Raw genomic sequence first — 21731 nt, 5'->3', positions numbered from 1 at the left:
TACCGGAAATAGATTCAGACAAACAGGAATCCACAGAGGAGGAGGCGGAGGAGGAAGCCGAGACACCAGAACAAACACAGTTGCCAGCTAGAGAAATGATAGCTTATGTAGGTAAGGGAAGACCATTTAATAATTCGATGCGCCCAGTGCGCCCAGAAAGTAAAAGCATATATCAGGAAGCCATGTGTAATCCTAGAACCCCCGAACACTTATTCCAAGCCACTGACAGAATACTTCAAGAGCGCATGGGGTACCATGTACTCGATTCCATGGATGAACAAGAATTAGCCAGGTCAGCCGTGCAATGGGCTGACAGTTCTGAGAAATATGGTGATGATGCGCTAGCACATACGTTCTTGAACTTGACACCGAGTGAACAGCGTTTAGCTGGTATGTACATGATACAACATCTGCTCTTATTGTATAAAAGCCAACATTCTGATCCAGGCCCCCTGCCTGATATACTAATTGAACTGGTCACGAACAGATGGAAAGGTCTAAGTACTGACCTGATTAAAGTAATCCTAGAACACCGTCACAAGTATAGTGCATTCTTATGTCCGCAGATCAGCTCAGCACCCGTTATGGAACGAAAGACCATGTATTATATGGACAGACAGAACCCGTTGCGAGAAGTGCACCCCGTACAGAACGCAGACCACACGCTTAGACGTGTGTTCGTGTATACACCTATAACTAAAATTGAATTGTTAGAGATGAAGAAACTAGTACCCAGTCATGATAAAGATCCCGCAGGGTTTCATCGTGAAATAAAGGATATGTTATTAATGGGCGATTACACTTATCCCGACCTTATGAAAATACTGAAAGTACTACTACCTCCAGGTATATACGAGAAACTCAAGGAAAAAGAGTGGGAGGTGGGAAATGCAAAGATTGATTGGGCTGCATTACAAAATGAAGAAGATACCCGAGTGCCAGGCCTAGGGCTTGGGGATAAGGTTAAAGCGTTACCAGGTTTATTAGTACAAGTGTTGCCACGTTTATTGAGTACGAAAAAGGAAGATTGGGGCGCAATTTCAGCATGCAAACAGAAACCCGATGAAGACACTAGTGATTTTTATACACGATTTGAGAAATGTTTTGGTATTAATAGCGGTTTGAAAGCAAGTAGCGAGTCATATCCACATCTTTTTGTAACGAAACTAGTCGAGAATTCCTTACCCCAAGTTAAGAATAGAGTACTGAAAGTAGAAAGCACTTGGCAAGCTAACACCCCTTCACAAATGTTGCAAATGTTACAGTATCACCAGAATAGACTTAGAGAAGAACAAGAACATGAACAAAGACGTATGAAGGACACAAAAATGAAAATGCTAGTTGCTCAGTCGGTTCCTGCCGACGGTCAGAAAAAGGGTGTGACCCATCCCGGCAATTCAACAGTTCCTGTAAAGGGTGTATGTAATTACTGCAAACAGCCAGGTCATTATATAAACGATTGTGCAGTTCTGAAACATAATATCGCCACGGGTAAGACTAAAGAGAGACCGCGTCCTCCTAGACAAGATCAGACTTCACAACAGGTACCCCAGAATATACAACATATTGCACCCATGCCAGCCTCCACACAGACCGTAGCGATACCCCAACAACAGCCCATTACCGCAACACAAAACACAACGCAGCAGATGTATCAGTATGCACAGAACGATTACCCTGATTACCAACGATACACATGAAACAGCCTAGAGAGGGAATTCCGCTTGCCTCTTATTGAAGTTCCTGTAGATCAAAATGGTCCCTATGTACATAGTCAAGTATTAGGGAAAGACAGAAAGTTTCTCATCGATACAGGGGCAAGCAGAACCACGATAAGCCACAATGAAGTACCAGGGGCACCCCTCTCAGGCTCACAGAACGTGTCCCTTGGATTTTCAGGAAAACCCATTATTAATGAGGTATCACAACCTCTCCCTCTTGCAGTAGGTCCTCTGACACGGACTACAGATTTATTGCTCACGAAGTCATGTCCAGAAAACCTGTTAGGTATAAAGACACTGAAAGCTCTAGGAGCTATTATTTGTTGTTCTCCTGAGGGAGTACGATTGTTTTTGCGAGATTTCAAGGGCCATTATGTATTGAGAGATATGGATCCCCGGTTACAGAACGTCCCTGCGCACTTGTGGGCGCAGGGCCCCGCTGATGTAGGTTGCATGCACATTACCCCGTATCGAGTCACACTCAAGGCAGGAGTGGTATTACCACGAATTCGACAATACAAGTTACCCCCAGATGCTGTAGTGGCTTTACTGAGAATCATTGACGAGCTGATTGCACAAGGAGTGGTTGTGGAAACTGACTCCAACGTGTGCAATTCCCCGATCATTCCTGTTCTTAAACGAACTGACCCAAATGCTCCACCCGTTTATCGATTGGTTATTGATCTGCGCGAATTGAATAAATGCATTGTACCACAGTACCCCGTGGTCCCAGATATCTCTTCATTACTAACTGCTATTGACTCAGAAGCAGCGTTCTTCACTGTAATTGACCTCAAGAACGCCTTCTTCAGTGTCCCTATTGACCCGGAAAGCCAATATTTGTTCGGATTCAGTTTAAATGGACGATCTTTCAAATTTGCCCGTGCACCTCAAGGATTCACAGAAAGCCCCAGTATCTATAGTCAAGCATTGAAAAAACAACTCGACAGCATCCACATGCCAGTACACACTGCTCTGCTTCAATATGTCGATGATCTGCTGATCACCGCTCGAAGCGAACCCGAATGTGAAAATGCATCACTGACTGTTTTGAACTTCCTGGCCGACAAAGGACACAAGGTGTCTCCTTCGAAGCTACAATTCTGTGTTCAGCAAGTTGTGTACCTGGGTCACTTGCTGTCCAAAGTGGGGAGACAGCTCACACCTGATCGCATTCAGTTAATTGTAAACATGTCACCACCCAGAACACAAAAGGAAGTGCGGGCTTTCATAGGCCTCACTTCATACTGTAGACAATGGATTCCCCAATATGCATTTTTAGCAAAGCCACTCATTCAGTTAACGACACAGGAGGCAGCGACTTCGTCTGTCCTCCCTTGGACTCAGGAACATACACAAGCTTTTGAAGACTTGAAGAAAGCCTTATGTCAAGCACCTGTTTTAGCAACACCATGTTACAGTAAGCCTTTTACACTTTTTGTCACAGAACGTGAGGGTACTGCCTTGTCAGTCCTCACTCAGGAACAAGCAGGTTCACACAAGCCGTGTGCTTATTTTTCTAGCACATTAGACCCAGTAGCCCAAGCCATTCCAGCATGTTTGAAATCAGTTGCAGCGACTGCTTTAGCAATCAGACAGAGTGATTCTATTGTGTTAGGACACCCATTGACAGTACAGGTTCCACATTCTGTGGAAGTCCTTTTAAATCGAACTCAGACCCAACACCTGACTATAGCAAGATTGACAGGTTACGAACTGACATTGTTTCAACCACATATTGAAATCAGACGCTGCAGCACATTAAATCCTGCCACGTTATTGCCAATAAATGGAGTAGATCCATTGGCACATGATTGCATTGAAGTTATCACTATCACAACAAAGCCCAGACAAGACTTGACAGATGTTCCGTTACCGGATCCAGACCTGACACTGTATGTGGATGGTTCATGTATGAGAACAAGGACAGGTGAATTAGTGGCAGCCTACGCTGTCACGACAGACACGGAAGTCATTGAAACAAGTTGTATTGACACTTTGTCAGCTCAAGCAGCAGAGCTTATTGCTCTGACACAAGCATGTATTCAAGCCAAAAATAAGAGAGTCAATATATATACTGATTCACGTTATGCATTCGGAGTCGTTCACGACTTTGGAGTCCTCTGGCGAGAGAGAGGTTACTTAACTTCTCACGGTGCCAACATCCAACACGGTCCCCTCATTCAAGCTTTATTAGACGCGATACATCTACCCACTGCAATCTCTATCATGAAATGCAAGGCACATACCAAGGTTACTGATGTCATTTCCCAGGGTAACGACCTGGCAGACCGAACAGCAAAGCAAACTGCTCAGAACCGAACTCATGTAACTGACCAGACACAAATAGTGGTACCATCACATTGCATGACAGTTAGGGATCCCGCACATGATGTGATCGACATACAGTCACATGCAACACCAGATGAAATTAAGGAATGGACTAAACTAGGAGGGGTCCAAACAGACCAGGGATGGATGACGAAGGGAAAATCTACATGGTTTCTCCCCGACTCTATGGTACAAGTCATAATTAATACAATACATAGTCCTGCCCACCTAGGGGAGAAAGCAATGCTAGACAGTATTCAACACATATGGTCCAATAAAAACTTACGGGCAGCAGCCAAACAGAAGGTGCGTACTTGCATGATTTGTGGTCAGTTCAATCCAGGTAAAAGCATCCCCGTAGAGCAAGGTGGATTTCAGCCTCCCGACCACCCTTTTGAAGTCCTCCAGATGGATTATATCCAGATGGAACGCTGTCGAGGATTCAAGCACGTCCTCGTAGTCGTATGTGCTCTTTCCCGATGGATAGAGGCATACCCAGTTCCCGATTATACTGCTCCGACCACTGCCAAGCAACTGGTTCGTGAATACTTCCGGTATGGTTTGCCCCGCATCGTGTACTCAGATAATGGCCAGCCGTTCTCATCCGCACTTGTGGAAAACATTACACTTCTGTTAGGTTACCAGTGGAAGTTCCATTGTGTTCGGCATCCCGAGGCAGCAGGTCTCGTGGAGCGCCATAATCAGACACTGAAAATCCGACTTTCCAAGATTTGTAGAGACAAAGGTATAGACTGGATAGTTGCCTTGCCGGTCGCCCTCTTCTATATGAGGATGGTGGTCCATTCCCGTTCTGGGCTATCCCCGTACGAAGTGGTCTTTGGTAGGCCACCGAATATGTGGGGGACGCCTGTTCCACGTAAAATAACTGATGTTGATTGTCTTATGTTGACAGATTACCTTGCCTCCTTGATGTCTGCACTCCAATCTTGTCGTTCACAGGTAGCTGCAGCCTTTCCCGACAACACCGAGACGAAGCCTCATGAGGTGGTTCCTGGAGATTACGTTTTCGTCAGGAACTTTGATCGGAAGAGCCCATTGGAGCCCCGCTGGCAATCCCCGAAATTGGTCCTGCTCACGACGAGGACAGCTGTTAAAATAGAGGGCAGGAAGGGATGGCTGCATTCCAGCCATATTAAAAAAATTTTCAGACTTCCTTCGGACTTGGACTCTAAGCCCTGCCCTCCTCCACAAACTGACACAAAACTCCCTTTGGCTGAGAAAACTGCTTCAGAAAATTACAGACTGAAATTACGATCTAGCAAGTCAGACAGTTTAATTGTTTAAGTCCTCCCCTAGGTGAATCGGTTAAATTAGTTTCTGACATGTATCCCCTAGATCGAGATAGAGAGAGAGATAGACAAAGACAACATAAGAAAAATGCGTATTGCAAATCACTTCGTAGTCGCTGTATAGTGACACTACTTGTTATGTTTTTTCTATGTTTGCTGGTTATTACTGCTAGTGTTTTGTTACACATATACTATCCTATATTCAAGCGTGCACAATCTGCTTATAATACTACTGCTGAACATTCTTTTAGTGAATTACCGCCTCATGAATTATCATACAGACTTGCGCTGCGCAATAATACTTTTATTAGTATGTTACATCACTCTCATCAGACTACCAATGCTACTAATTGTTGGATATGTGGTCGTCTCCCTCCTTACCAAGAAAACAAGGGTGTTTTGCCCCTTTTCCCGTACCCGTTCACTCACATGGCTATGATGTTTATCACATCACCTGGCGAGCCACCCTGCAGATCTCTATTGAGTACCTAGTCTGACCAATAGTGCCTCCCTTTATAAACCATGCCCCCTGGTCTTCACCATCTTCCAGTTAGGCCATACTGTGCAGATTCACCCAACCCTTGAGAACTGTCTGGGGTCCCAAGAGCCATTCATCCTGCCATGTAAACCCCCTGGTTACCTATCAGGGCCTTAGGTAACATATTTAGTGCCACTCACCCACACTAGCACTTGAGTACAACCATGTGTCTCAAGCGCTATTCATTTAGTTTAATTTAGTTTTGCAAACTGCCCCATCATATTATAATAGCCAGGGCACCAGGCGAATTAGTACTAGCGCAGGCTGTGCCACCAGCCGAATCGCGCTACAAAACACTCGCTACGGCGCATGCGCGGACCACATCTCGGCCGCGCATGCGCTCTTCGCTGCAACACTGACTCTGGCGCATGCGCGGACCGCTTCCCGGTCGCGCATGCGCGATTCTGACCGCTCCAGCACCCGGCAGCATCACACGCCCACGCAGGCTCTCTAGATCAGCCTCTGCCCACACCTGAGCGCTATTTAGACCCGCTTCGCGAGTCTCTCTACCATTGCTTTCCCCCAGGTGCCGTCAATTATGCGCTGCCAGCAAGCCACGATATTTTAAAGCTTCCTTTTGACTATTTTTGTTATTCTTGATTTGACCTTCTACCCTGCTTTTAAATTTATCCTTGACACTGGGCTGCCCCCTTACTTGCATTTAATTCGGAAGACGCACCGCCATTCGGCGGGTCCGGGTCCCGGGGCTGGAATCCTGTGGGCGCCATTTTAGATTGGGGTAAGTGTGGTGGAGCGCGGGCGCCATTTTGGAGCGTCCCGACGCTCGAGGTGTTCAGGGAGACGCCTATTTAAAGTCGTCCTCTCCCGCGCAGCGGGAACGCGCAGTGGAACGCTGTCGCTTAGCCGGAGTCGTGCCAGAGTCCTGCCCGTCTGCGCTCGTCCGCGTCGAGGTAGCGGGCGCGGGCTATGGACTCTGGTCCCCTCCCCGAGTAGCAGTCTGTGTACTATGGCGGTGCTCAGGTACGATCGCGCGGCTCTCTTATACATAAGAGATAGCCTTCGGATTTGCCATCATGACCCTCTGCCCCCTCTATCAGGACCATATGATTGTACCTGTGGTCTTTTCTCCCTGACCTCTCCCACTGGAGTTCTTCCAGTTGGTAGGACGGTTGTGGGTACTCATATGGAATGGTCCGGACATGTACTTAATATATGGAGCCTGAATGTAAGATCCTTGGTTAAACACTATCAGTCATTACGAGATATGATTGATGTGGACCTTCCTGATATTATCTTCTTGACCGAAACTTGGTTACAGGACGCTGACACGGCCATTATCAACTTGGCTTTCCCCTCTACCTATACGGTATCCATCTTAAACCGCTCGACTAGGGGAGGTGGTATAGCCATGGCGACTAAGTCCTGTTTCCCGGTTGAGTGGAAGCCCTTGGATCTCTCGATGTGTGAGAGCGCATCGTTTAAGGTAAAGGTTAGTCATCAATTTACCTTCAGCGGTGTGCTTATTTACCGCCCGCCTGGGAATGACACTGCCTTTAAGGCCTCCCTAGCGGATGTGGTTAGCTCTCTGTCCGCTACATGTTCCAACTTTAACATAGTAGGGGATTTAAATATACATCTGGATCAGTCATCTTCTCCTTCCATCAGCTCTTTTCTGGCGGATTTAGAAGCATTGCAGCTTGACCAACTGGTCACCTCCCCCACCCATATAGGAGGACACATATTGGATCCTTTTTTTACTACTTTAGCTCGGGCTAGATCAGCTGACCCGATGGTGGTGGGTTGGACTGACCATTTATTGGTTAGAGTGTCATGTCCTCTTGACACTCCCCAACTGAAACCAGTAGGTAAACAGTGTTTGAAGCGCAGCTGGCGTAAACTTCAGCTGGAGGAGTTTGTCAGGATATTAGAGGCACACCCCCTGGGCAAATTGCAGAATGTAGAACAGGGATATGATCAATTCTGCAATTGGGTTCTTACCGCCCTCGATTCTCTTATACCTTTGCGGTGGGCTAAATGTCATGCGAAAAGCCATAGCCCGTGGTATAATGAGATTCTTGCCGAACATAAGAGAACTTGTCGTCAAGCTGAGAGGGCATGGAGAAAAGCTTTCGATCCCGTGCTAAAATCATCGTACTTTGCCCAGCTCAAGTCTTACCACAGAGCTATCTGTCAAACCCGGGCCGCATATTATGCAGCTGAGTTTTCCAACAGCCCAAACCCCTCTAAGTTGATCTTTAAGGTACTTAAGGATCTGATGGGGAAACGGGCCACCTCGCAAGAAATCTGTACAGACTCGCACTGTGAAAGCCTAGCATCCTTTTTCGTCGAGAAAGTACAGAAAATCTACCGAGGCTTTGCACCAGCTGCCCCCGGGGATGCTCCTAGCGACGTAGAAGTCTTGGTGTCGGAAACCCTGTCAACCCTGCCGACTATGTCGAATGAGGTATTTGACACTCTGAGCCTCAAAATTAAATCGGGCTCTCCCTTAGATCCTCTGAAGCCGGAACTCTTCGCCTCCCTCCCGCCCCTCTGTCGTGAGCCCATATTGGAGCTTATTAATCTCTCCCTCAGTGAGGGCGTAGTTCCTTTATCCTGGAAGCAGGCTGTGGTCAAGCCTATTTTGAAAAAACCTAATGCTGACCCCTTGCTTCCGGAGAACTACCGGCCCATCTCCCTCCTGCCTTGGACCGCCAAGGTCACTGAGGCTCACGTTAATACCACTCTGTCGGCCCACCTCTCGCGCAACAATATCTTAGACGAGAGTCAAAATGGGTTTCGTGCTCAGCACAGCACTGAAACGGCTTTGCTCTTCATGATCGAGCATCTGCGGACTGTGTTGGATGCGGGGCAGACCGCGGCGCTCCTATTGTTAGACCTGAGCGCCACGTTCGACACGGTGTCTCATGACATCCTGTTGCGACGTCTGGAGGAGGTAGGGATAGTCGGGAAGGCCCTCGCGTGGTTCCGCTCATTCCTCTCGGACCGGTTTTTCAAGGTAGCCATTCCACCTGGCCAGTCCTCTTACCACTCTTTGGATCTGGGAGTCCCTCAGGGCTCTGCCCTCAGTCCCACTTTATTCAACCTGTATGTGAAACCGCTGGCTGCCGTCGTCAGGCAGTATGGCCTTACGATGACATCGTATGCCGATGACACGCAGCTGGCGGTGACACTCAGTGGGAACCCAGAGGTGACTGCGCCCAGATTCCAGGCGGGACTGATAGCTGTGGCGAGCTGGATGCGTAACAACTGCTTACAGCTCAATGCCAAGAAAACCGAGGTCCTGATTGTGGGGAAGCAGGCGGGACTCTGGGGAGACCAGTGGTGGCCTCTCGAACTGGGGGCACTGCCCACTCCAGTTGACGTAGTTAAAAATCTGGGAGTCTGGCTGGACTCTAACCTTTCCTTTATCAGCCATACGAAAAAGACAGCAGCTACCTGTCATGGTATTCTGCGAGGACTTAGACCAGTCCTCAAATTTTTCGATCCTCCCACACGTCAACTGGTGGTGCAGGCCTCCATCCTGTCTCGGATAGACTATGGGAGTGCCTTACTCCTGGGAGTCAACCAGGCGGAGGCGACTAGGCTCCAGAGGGTGCAGAACGCTGCTGCACGGGCCATTGTCGGCCTCCCAAGACGATGTTCGGTTTCTCCTGTCTTGGCCTCTTTGCACTGGCTTCCGGTCAGACAGAGAATCAAATTTAAGGCTCTCTGTCTGACATTCAAGATTTTAAAACTGTCGTCTCCCCCGGCCTTGACAGGCCTTATCTCTTTTTATGTCCCTACACGATCTCTTAGATCAGAAGCCCAGTTTTTGGCGAACAAGCCTAGGTTTAGGCTCAGCAGGATGGGAGGCCGTTCCTTCCGCGTGATGGCGGCGGATTTATGGAATTCTCTCCCTGTTCAAATCCGCGCCCTTAACAGCCTAACCCTCTTCAGACGGGCCATTAAAACTCACCTATTTACCTCTGTCAGTTAAATATCCCCCTTGTTCAGCTTTGATCTGTTATGTTGCTGCAGATGATCTGGCGCCAGGAAGCCCCTTCGCTGGGGCAGCTGTTGCGCCTAATAAATGTTATAAAAAAAAAAAAAAAAAAAAAATCAATGACAGTATAAACACCGGCAACTACAGCCATTCATTACCGGTTCTGCGAAGGAGGCACAACAGGTCCCACGCTGCTGCTGGCCAGAAATCCTGTGAGTATGCTGTACATCTCTACAATAGGTAAGCGCTTCCCAAATTTTCTCCCACAGGTCTCCTAACCCTAGTGGTCCTACCTCTCTCTCCCAACCAGGGCCACACCTTGCCACTTCAATAACCTTGGAGCAAAAAACAAGCCTTGAAAGCGTAAGACAATGTCCTTGCGCCAAAATTCTTCACCATTCACTGCAGTATTTTTACCGCTGTTTTAAATCACCACACCCTCGAAGTTCTAGTGCGATTCCACAATAATGATACCACCAGTATCATTACACTTGAGCCGCTCATAGCCTGCACCTATTCGCTATTAAGTCGGCTGTCACATTTGTTGATCAATACTGCCTAGTGACTCTCTCTCCCCCATGTTTGTCTTGTACCTGTCCTCAATGTTAAATGTACAGGTGATCTTGAGAAGGGAATCCCCCCTCTCACAGTTAGATACACTTTAGGGCGTGTAGACACATAAACTACACTACACAACCCCTATTTTAACTCACACATATTTTACAGTCCTGATGAAAGCCAGATTAGTAATAAGGCACTGGCTGAAACATGTTGACACTCTAAGGACGTAGGAGGTCGTAACCCGCCTCTAACGTCCCACAGCCTTATTTTTAACCGCTGACGGAGGCCCTTTTAATAAAGTATCCTCACCTCAGGGACCATCCGCCAAGCCGTTTTAACTTCACATACCTGAACACCCCACACCGCACACACAGTGACATACCTGCTCCACTGTAATCAGGCGTCGAAGCACACCCGGGACACGCTAGGTGTCACTGGGTGGGCCCGATGATGAAGCATGCCACCAACTAGGTTGGTGGGTGAGGGCTTTCCAAAGACACCCAACAGGTGCCACTGCCAATCGGCAAAACCATACTGAGTCGCTAGGAAAACAATAATAATAATGTCAGATTAACCCCTGCTCTTGAGCTAGTCTCCTTTTGATAAACTTACATATAACCGGGGATCTGGACTAGCTATCTGGTCCTCTCTCTCCCTCTTGATTTTCGCCATTCTTCTTTCCGTGTCAGCAATTTCGTTAGTAACCAGGTTAAGGGCGTTTTCAAGTAAAGTTTCAAACGTGGGAGGGGGAAATGGGAAATCGTCCTGGCCAACAGTTTTATCAATTGAATCCATGACTACAAAGTATTAACTCACTCACCGCAGTCACAGTGTTAGAGGGGTGGCCCGCCCGACCACTGTAGTCCACCGACGGCCACAGACGCCCGCGCGCGTCCCGCGGGACGGGAGGCGTGCCCTTCTCTTAAGGCGCAGCCTGGCGCTTTGCTGACGTTGCTCCCGCCGCGCCTGCCGCGGTGTTGCTGGGAGTTGTAGTTCCAGCGGTCCCCGTTGCCGGTGGTGTTTGCCGTTAGCCTCACGGCAGGAGAAGCTACCAGGGTTCTGCTGGCGGTGTAAGAACTGCCGTTTCCCTCACGGCGCGTAGTACTTTCTCAAAGGATGCCCCCCTGCCATCTTGTTTGCCATGTGCTACCGTGTGCTCACCATGTGCTCTGTCCTACCTTGCTGTTGTCTGCCCTTGAAATCTGCCTAGAAACAGATATTAAGCCTCTTCTGCTTCGCACATGCTCAGTTGAGCTTGCAGCTGTCCTTGCAGCTGTCCCTAGATTGTAAATGTCAGGATGTGTTCACCAGAATTAGCAACTGTTAGCTCCTCCCACTTGTTAACTGTGCATTTTCTGTATGACCTTATATGTACTTAAAACCTGCATTTTGTACTTGTACCGCCTTCTTTTGAGCCCCTGTGTGGGTATAAAAGGACCAAGCTCCTTCCATTCAGGGTGCTACTTCAAACAATAACGAAGGGTGTTGTGTGAATGTAGTTCCAACTCATGAGGTTTAATAAATCTTGTATTTTCTATTCCAGTTTCTGTGTCAACTTCTATTCTATGGTCTGAGGACTCTGTGCAGAGAAGGGCGAACCCCTAGCACTGGTAGGTCTTGCTGGGGCTCACTACTAAACCTTGCCTGCACCTTTGAGACACAGGATTTTGTGTATAAAAGAAGGGGCTTTGACCTCATGAAAATGTTCTTGTCTTTGCTACTTGAATCTACCAGGGGTGTGCTGCTGGTGGGGCCCAGGAGGGCCCTGTGTGCTGGCCCCTGGACCCTGCAGGACTTCTTGGGGGCCCTTCTCACTTTTGGATCCCGAGCGAGGGGGGCTTGCTGCTGGTGGGGCCCAGGAGGGACCGCCATGGGGGCTGTCTCCTTGCTGGAGTGCCCTGTGTGTGGGCCCCTAGGCCCTGCACTGCCCTCCCTGATGCCCAGGACTTCCTGGACCTTGTTCCCTTTGTTGTTGCTTCTGCCGGGGCTTGTTGCAGGCCTAGTACCCTGAGAGTGCTTTGCATTCTCGCTGCAGCGCTGACTGTGTGCCGCTATTGAAAAGGCCCCCTGCCTGGGGATTCCCTCCTCCCAGTGAGCTTTGTGGGTGCCCTACCCCGCTTATTTTTGTATTGACTTGCAGGTGCCCACCATGCATCATATCCGCCTGTTTTTATATTTAATTTTGGGTGCCCACCCCGATTATAGCCGCTTCTTTATTTCAGCCCTAAAGCGGGTGCCCACCCTTCGTTTCACTGCCACGGCCTGAGCCGCGTTCTACACCTTCTGCCAAGCTGCTGGTGTTGTGTAGGCCTGACCCGGAAATCAGGCATCCTTGCCTGACTGGGGGCGGGCCCCGCAAGCGTCACTTCCGCTACTCTCCCCGGCCAGTGAGAAGCCATACCAAGCCTCACAGGTTCCACGCCAAGTCCAGGTCCTGAGATGGGGGACCGGGTGAACCAGGGCACTGACGTGGCGGGGGTTCCATGAGTAGGGAGAGCCCCGCGTGCCGCTGCGACGAAAGGAGGGAAGCCGAGACCGGAGCACACGAGTAGCCCAGTGAGTCTCCAGAGCATGGTGAGTGAGGGCTTCCTTCTTTGTTGTAGAGGTCCCCATACCGAGGGGTCCGTGTTGCGCCAGCTTTTCTTTTCCAAGCCTAAATGGCTCCAACAGCTGCATATTGCCTCAAGAGCCCGAGTGGCTCCGCCAGTGGGCATGTCCTGTTTTAAAGCACCAGTGCGATCCACAGTATTTTGGGGGCAAGTTCTTTTTCCCTAGTGGCGCATAGTGATTTAAGGAGCAAGGGTGCTCCATGGGGCAGATTCATTCCAGAGCCTCCATGGCTCCAACGGGGCCCCAGTGGTTTGCAGAACCAGATGCCTCCCAGGGGTACATTATTTATTTACTGCGCCCGTGTGGCTCTAACGCCCCACAGTATTTGTTCTAGAGCCTAGAGGGCTCCACTGTTGGGCACAATTTGTTCTGAGGGCCAGTGAGAGCCTATGCCTTATTTTTGCATTCCCAGCTGCACAGCAAGGAGTGGGCAGCTACACCGTTTAGGTATTTCTTTCAGGGGACATGTTCTTTTGAACCTAGGAGTGAGATGCACTCCTTCGTCTTACCTTGGCCTACACAGCTGCGCAGCACTTAGTGCCAGCTGCATCGTTTAGGCCTCCCTATTATTGATCAAAGGCTATTTTTGATATAACCTTGTGTGGAGTTCCTTTTGTGGGGGGCCTGGGATGTTGTTGCTGGTGGGTGCATGCGCAAATGCTTTAAACATTGCCTCTGGGATAAGCCTTTCTGCTCGTGCCATGCTACCAAGGGGCTGAGCAGGGTTATCTTTGGAGTGTAACTGCCTTGCCCTAATTAGAGTGGTGGTCTCTGCCTGGCTTTGGCGCACGCCTCTGCCAACCAGAGATCCCATTTCTAACAAGGAGGAACTCCTGGAGATCTCAAAAAGAAGGGAGGGGCAGTAACATTTAGCATTATGTATGTACTATGTTTTGACCTAGTTACTACTTAAGGGTGAACTTCAGTGATCTGCTTACAGTGCGCAATATTCACAAACCTTATAAGCTGTGCACATCAGCGAAACTGCATGAAACTTTAGCAATTAAAATTTAGGCCAATATGTACAGTCCCAGAAACTTTATTTGCTGTGCATATCAGCAGAACCATCATCCTGATTACTGATGGCACATATTTATACAGGGAGCAGTCACTTTAGTCTGGTGCTCAATTACATGTGTAGAGGTGAGTCTGGTGGTGCCTGATAACAGAAAGGCACATATTTATTTACATACAATTTCGTATATGTATGATTTATTATTCCTATTACAGCCCCTTCTACCTTGAGAAGACCCATCCTAGACCAGTGTGTGGACAAAACACATGCCGACAAATCAAGGACAAAGGGATCGGGACATGGTCTAAGGACACTAACAACAAATCCTACATCAAACTTCACGTTCAACTGGAGAGCTAAGAGTGACCTGAAGCGTAATACTGAGAAAAAGTAACCTGGAGAATTGCTGCAAATTAAAATAAATTTAAAAAAACCTAATAAAGAACAACATAACCACAGCTGTGTGACCTAATAGCCGATTATTTTTTCAATATAGCCATAGTTTGCGATTACCTTACAGTGCTAAAGAATGAGGGAAGGACTTGCACAGCAAGATAGTTCAAAAGTTAAATCAAAGTAATGGTCTGTGGCGTGCTCACGGGGGATTACGCTGTCTGTACCTCACAGCGAGAATGTAGAAACTAATGCAAAGCTCCCCCCGTTGGGAAGGAGGCACCCAGTCGCACAGCTCAAAAGTTCGACAATAATGTCTATAAACAATTCATCAAGGTTGATTCCACACAATGTTGATGTTCTTTAAGTATTTAATGCTTGATCAAAAGTTCAATGTGGTTCCATAAAGCATAAACTTCATTCCAACGAAAACATCATCCAGTTATAAATCCTCCCCAATGCATTTCGGGCAGATGACAAGCCCTTCCTCAGGGGACAACTCTACAAACAAAAAAGAAAATGCCAAAGTATCACTGGATATGACCCATATAATACAAAAATTGCATCAATCAAATCAAGTCATAGTGTCATTAACCACATGTGCAAAACTCAGAACAGAGGGGTGAGCATAGGTCTCTCGAATCTAGTTTCCTCAAAACAGATTATGCCAAACGTATGAAGAAAATTCGTGAACGTTGTAATTACACTCATGATATAAAAATGAAGTACCTGGCCAAAATGTGAAAGTAGTGCTCCTCAGTGAAAATGGTAAAGAAAACAACGTGACGAAAGAAACCAACCACCAAAGCGTGTGTAAAAGTGAACATAACCCAAGGTGTGACGCTCTCGCAAGCGTAGTACTCACGGACAAATTACATCCGTGACTCTTAGGTCGCAATCTGTAAAACGTAAAGCAGTGATTAAAATGCGGTTTAAAGTAAGTCCGGCATATGTGCCGCAAAGGTAACACCGTCCCCAATGTGGAGTACTAACAGTGTCAAAAGGTTGTTCTGAAACAACGTCTACTCAGTCTCGGGAACTCCACGGAAGTTCAAACTCAGAGGAAATTAATACCGGCTTCCCACGTGTGCATGAAGATAGAAAGCGGACTAGTAAGAAAAAAGTGACGCCATGTTGAATAAGGGAAGTGCTCTCATTATCATCCGTGCTGGAAGAGATGGGAGCCTGGGGTGTCTGGTCACAGAAGCTCATTTACATACAAAGGGGGTGACAACCTGTTTACAACGCACAGTACAGCTTGTTTATGTAAAGAGCTAGTACACAGAACACAGTAAAGTCTTGTGTCTCTTTTTTTCATTTTCTTTATTATATCCTGCACCTCGCTCTCTTCTTCTCTTTCTCTCATTTCAATTCATCATAAATTACTCAAATTCACTATTGCTTTATCAGCACGGCACAAGTCAGGGGGTAGCCACAGTTTGAAGGGGTCCCCCTACTATTATCTAGAAACAGGACTCAGTTCCACTTGGCTCCTTAGCCTGCGACTGATAATTGTTACTTTGTGCCCCAGCACTGCAGACACAGGCCTCTGAGTGTTTGTTTGTGTGAGTGGCGCAAGAGAGGAACAGTGAACTTGACAAAATTAGCCCTTCTATTTCTTAACACATTGTAAATGTGAAACACTTTGGGGCTTAAGGGCTGGATAAAGATTAACATCAGGAAACAAACGCAAATTAAAAGCACATTTTATTTATTCGCTGAAAACTCTTTTAAAATTTAATTTCCAAGTTCCACATATCTGTTTAAAAATATTTACACTTTCAGTAATTTCCAAGTTTAGTTACAAACTAATAGCTGGAAAAACACATGATGTATAAAAACTGAAACCAAAAACATATTTTTACGTTATTTTATGTTTCTTGTTTTTTGTTTTTAAAACAGGCCGTCAACCTTTCACATGAAAATTATTATAAGGGCCTGACATCACTTCTTGTGATGTCACTACATGTGATGTCACTGTGATTTGCATATGATAATGGGCTCCTTCACTATTTTCCTTACTTGTGCCCTGTTTATTTGCATGACATGGGTGTAAAGGTATTAAAATAAACATATAAATTCACAGGTGTTCAGCCCGTTTCTCTGGTGATGTCACACATTGACATGTATTTGGCTGCTTCTTCTATTTTTAGGTGAGTACAAATAAAGTGTTGTTCCCCCTCCTTCCATTTCTCTCTTTTTCTCTCCCTTTGTCTCTCTCGCTCTCTTTATCTCTCCCCCTCTCTATCTCCCACACACTCCTGTTAGCATTAGCTTCATGAATCTCAGCGCCACTTCTGGCATTCATACGACAAATCCTTCAAAACATTTAAGGACAAGGGATAATCAGTGTGGAAGACGAGTTGCTGGGAGTGCAACTGATTGTCCTGGCACATATATGCTTTTGATGTGGGATTTCGCTATTTCATAACATTCTTCAAACAGAGTCTGCTGCTTACAGTGGCTCAATTCTGGTAAAAAGTAGAGTTTGGCAAGTCACAAAATGACTAGGAAGAGCCAAGTTGGAGAGGAGACACGGGATATAAAAATAGGTTATTTCTTGAACACCTGTGTTTCACTTTAGTTCATTACATATACTGCAGTGGCATTTGTTATTAGTAATGCATACATTTTACCAATGAAGCTTCATATCTCCAGAGCCCTGACAACATGTCCACTCTGGGTGTGTCGGATTTATAGGTTTTATCACTATTTCGACAACTTAGCTGAAAATACCATTGTTAGTCCCAGTATTAATTCAGTGTTGCTTTTACAGGAAGTGTGATCAAGTGCGAGATAATTTTTTTCTTTGTATCTCTTCTTCATCAAATAAAAATGAAGAATGTTTCTTTTAATCCACATTGTGTCACTTTCCACTGTGTATCCTGGTGCATCATGTTGCCTTGCTTTGTGTACGGAAGTGAACAATCTCTGGAAACAAACACTTTTATAACTCTGCAAATACTGATATCTGTTTTTCTTCTTTACTGCTAGTCGGGTCTTCTATCAAAAGCCCTTCACACTTTCAGTACTCTTCTATGTTTTCTCCCTGTGTGTTCGCTGATGACTTTGTAGCTCTGATAATCGACTAAAGATCTTCCCACATTCATTGCACTTGAATGGTTTTTCTCCTGTGTGAGTTCGCTGGTAATACCTTAATGCTGAAGATCTGCAAAAGCTACTGTCACATTCACTACAATGATAGGGTTTCCCCCGTGTGTGTTCGCAGATGACTTCTTAGGTGTGATAACCGGCTGTAGCTCTTCACACATTCACTGCACTTGAATGGCTTTTCTCCTGTGTGCGTTTGATTATGTCTTTGTAGGGTTGATAACTGACTAAAGCTCTTTACACATTCACTGCACTTGAATGGTTTTTCCCCTGTGTGTGTTCGATTATGTGTTTGAAGGTGTGATAACCGACTAAAGCACTTTGCACATTCACTGCACTTGAATGGTTTTTCCCCTGTGTGTGTTCGATTATGTGTTTGAAGGTGTGATAATCGACTAAAGCACTTTGCACATTCACTGCACTTGAATGGTTTTTCCCCTGTGTGTATTCGCTGATGTTTTTGGAGGTTTGATAAGTGAATAAAGCACTTTGCACATTCACTGCACTGGTATGGTTGTTTCCCAGAGTGTGTTCGCTGATGTCCTTGTAGGTATTCTAATCGACTAAAGCTCTTCCCACATTTACTGCAGTTGAATGGTTTTTCACCTGTGTGTGTTCGCTGATGTATTTGTAGGTCTGATAATTGACTAAAGCTCTTTAGACATTCATTGCACTTAAATGGTTTTTCTCCTATGTGAGTTCGCTGATGATTCCTTAATGCTGAAGAGCTGCGAAAACTACTGTCACATTCACTACAATGATAGGGTTTTTCCCCCGTGTGTGTTCGTTGATGACTTTTTAGGTCTGATAACTGACTAAAGCTCTTCACACATTCACTGCACTTGAATGGCTTTTCCCTTGTGTGTGTTCGCTGATGTCTTTGTAGGTCTGATAACTGACCACAGCTCTTCCCACATTCATTGCACTTGAATGGTTTTTCTCCTGTGTGAGTTCGCTGATGATACCTTAATGCTGAAGAGCTGCGAAAACTACTGTCACATTCACTACAATGATAAGGTTTTTCCCCTGTGTGTGTTCGCTGATGACTTTGTAGGTATGATAAATTATTAAAGGTCTTCACACATTCACTGCACCTGAATGGTTTTTCCCCCGTGTGTGTTCGCTGATGATTTTGTAGGCTTGATAAATGACTAAAGCACTTTGCACATTCAGTGCACTTGAATATTTTTTCCCCTGTGTGTGTTCGATTATGTGTTTGAAGGTGTGATAACCGACTAAAGCAATTTGCACATTCACAGCACTTGAATGGTTTTTCCCCTGTGTGTATTCGGTGATGTGTTTGGAGGTTTATTAAACGACTAAAGCACTTTGCACATTCACTGCACTGGTATGGTTTTTCCCCCGAGTGTGTTCGCTGATGACTTTGTAGGTCTGATAACTGACCAAAGCTTTTCACACATTCACTGCACTTGAATGGCTTTTCCCTTGTGTGTGTTCGCTGATGTCTTTGTCGGTCTGATAACTGACTAAAGCTCTTCCCACATTCATTGCACTTGAATGGTTTTTCTCCTGTGTGAGTTCGCTGATGATTCCTTAATGCTGAAGAGAAGCGATAACTCCTGTCACATTCACTACAATGATAGGGTTTTTCCCCCAAGTGTGTTCGCTGATGACTTTGTAGGTTTGATAAATGATTAAAGGTCTTCACACATTCACTGCATTGGTATGGTTTTCCCCCTGAGTGTGTTCGCTGATGTCTTTGTAGGAGATCTAATCGACTAAAGCTTTTCACACATTCACTGCATTTAAATGGCTTTTCCCCTGTATGTGTTTGCTGATGATTTTGTAGGTTTGATAACCTACTAAATGTCTTGACACATTCACTGCACTTGAATGGTTTTTGTCCTGTGTATGTTTGCTTATGAAGCTTGAGTAGTGATGACAAACTAAAGCTTTTGCTGCATGCGTATGATTCTTCTTTCTTGGTTAGTGTCTGTGGGTCGGGTATATATTTGTCTGTATCCCATAACTGTATTTCCTGATGGACCAACATGGCTGATAAAGCACTTGTGTTTTTCTCACACACTTTATATGTGTGCAGTATTTAGCATGTTTGATTTCTGTTTTAACAATAAAAGGCTATAGCCACCAAATATTTGCCAAACTCCTAATACGTATTAGGTGTCTTTGTAGGTGATTGTGCCTTTAGATTGGATTATGGCTATGCACGCTTGCGGATAAAGATGTATCTTCCTTCTGCCGGTGCAAATTGGGACAGTCTGTTGTATTGTAGTAGAACTCCTCTTTCCTTTACCCGTCAGTTGTCTGGCTCCACTCTGTAGTGCTTTTCTCTGGTTACTGTGGTTTGGCCACAAAGAGTTAACAATTCACATAGAGGACTGAAGGATGGCTTGTCATCATTTTAGAAAACAGAGCACTGCGGTAATCACATCATACCAATCCCATGATCAAAGCTGGTGTTGGACACTTGTTTATACAGGAGGCGGTTTGTTATTGTTATTGCCTTAATTTTCCTAAAGTCATTTCTTCGTCTTGTGGCGTGGAGGTGCACAGCTCAGCCTCTTACAATCACTGAACTGCCTTGATGCTTCATCCGGGATCTGTCAGTTTGTGTGCAGGTTCCTCTGTCGCCGACTGCGCTGATGTTTTCCTGAATACTGTAGCTCATTATTTCTGCTATTATTGACGATTTACAGCATTCGCTTCATTATTGATGGTCATCTCATACATTCAAGGCTTGTTTTCTGCTGGATGTAAACATATTTAACATTACTAAATTGAAACATAATGGAATGATAATTCACAATGTTTTTTTTTTTTTTTTCTTTTTTTTATTGAGTTTTTTTTTGGCATCAGCAGAAGAAAAAAAAAACATCCAATCAACAAAGAGGAACAATAATATGATTCCAATTCATAATAAGCAGAATTGCCCAAGCTAAAAGACAATTGCTGTACACTGTAAGCTATAAATCAAGAAGAATGCAAAGTAGGGAAAAGATAAGAAAAAGAAAAAAAAGAAAAGACGAGAAGGAAATAAAGGCAGTAAACAGTAACTCATTATAGATAAAAAAAAACCTGAAGCGATAACAAAAGCATTCAATTTCCTATCCAATTAGTAACTGGGGACCATAAGTTGCGACCAAATGTCTTCTTTCTTATACCTTTCAATTTGTATAATGCGATTTCAAGATAATACATAGATAAAAGCTTATTTCGCCACAAAATAATATTTGGTGGTTCTTCATCAAGCCAGCCTGACGTTATACAGAAACGAAAGGCAGACATACATATGAACATAAATCCGATGGCTGGGTCTAAAATCGAATTAGTCGCATTTTCTTCACAACCAAACAAGACTAAAGATGCGGTTAATTTAACTGGAATAAACAATTCAATTGTAAGGAAGTGCTCTACATCAGCAATAAATCTTATCAATTTCGGACATTCAAAGAACATATGTATTGCATCGGCCCCATGTAAATTACAGCGATTACAACTTGTCCCGCGCCCAACACTCCATTTAGCTATCTTCCCTGGTGTATAATAGAGTCCGAAAATAGCCATGTAATGCTGACTGATGAGTGATCCATTCATTAAGACATTTCTAGCGATTGCTAAGCTTCTCTCTATGTTTACACAAGAAATATTCAGTTTATTCTGCCATTTGATCGCTACCACCTCTAAATCATCCTCCCTCTTTTCCAAAATTAATTGATACAAAAATCCGATTCTCTGGCGGTTTTTGATCGCTTCTAAAATTTCAATATTCCCCAGAAAAATTAGAGACTGTGACAATTTCTGCAGGCAAAAACTACGTACCTGAAGATATTTAAAAAAATCAGAACGAGGTATTTGATAAGTGTGCATCAAATATTCAAATGATACAAAGTCCTTCTCTGTAAATAAATCTCCCAATTTCTTGATGCCTAAATTATTCCACCTATACATTACTCCATCCTGAAATATCCCTGGCAAAAAAGAGCAGTTCTGCAGAGGTGTATATTTCGTTAGATTTACACTGAGTCGAAATTTTCTTTTAACGGATCGCCAGATAAAATAGGCTGTATCAAATATCTTGAATTTAGTCTTTTTATAGTAACTTGGCTCTATGATCCGATTTAGACATTGTTTTGCCTCTGTCCCCAGGAGCATTTCATAGATTGATGGGGTCAGGAAATCTTCTGTATGATCTTCC

General features: G+C 45.3%; 1 protein-coding gene and 1 pseudogene across 1 annotated transcript in view; one reads left to right on the top strand and one right to left on the bottom strand.

Moving 5' to 3' along the window:
* Positions 1 to 21731, top strand: part of LOC147737284 (uncharacterized) — a 1685245-nt gene that overhangs the window by 928514 nt on the left and 735000 nt on the right. The gene's annotated exons all lie outside the window — the stretch shown is intronic.
* Positions 16265 to 19987, bottom strand: LOC147737291 (uncharacterized; annotated as a pseudogene).

This window comes from Lissotriton vulgaris, chromosome 1_1 (assembly GCF_964263255.1).
Source record: "Lissotriton vulgaris chromosome 1_1, aLisVul1.2, whole genome shotgun sequence".
NCBI classification, from domain to species: domain Eukaryota; kingdom Metazoa; phylum Chordata; class Amphibia; order Caudata; family Salamandridae; genus Lissotriton; species Lissotriton vulgaris.
This window is presented reverse-complemented; position numbering and strand designations above follow the sequence as displayed.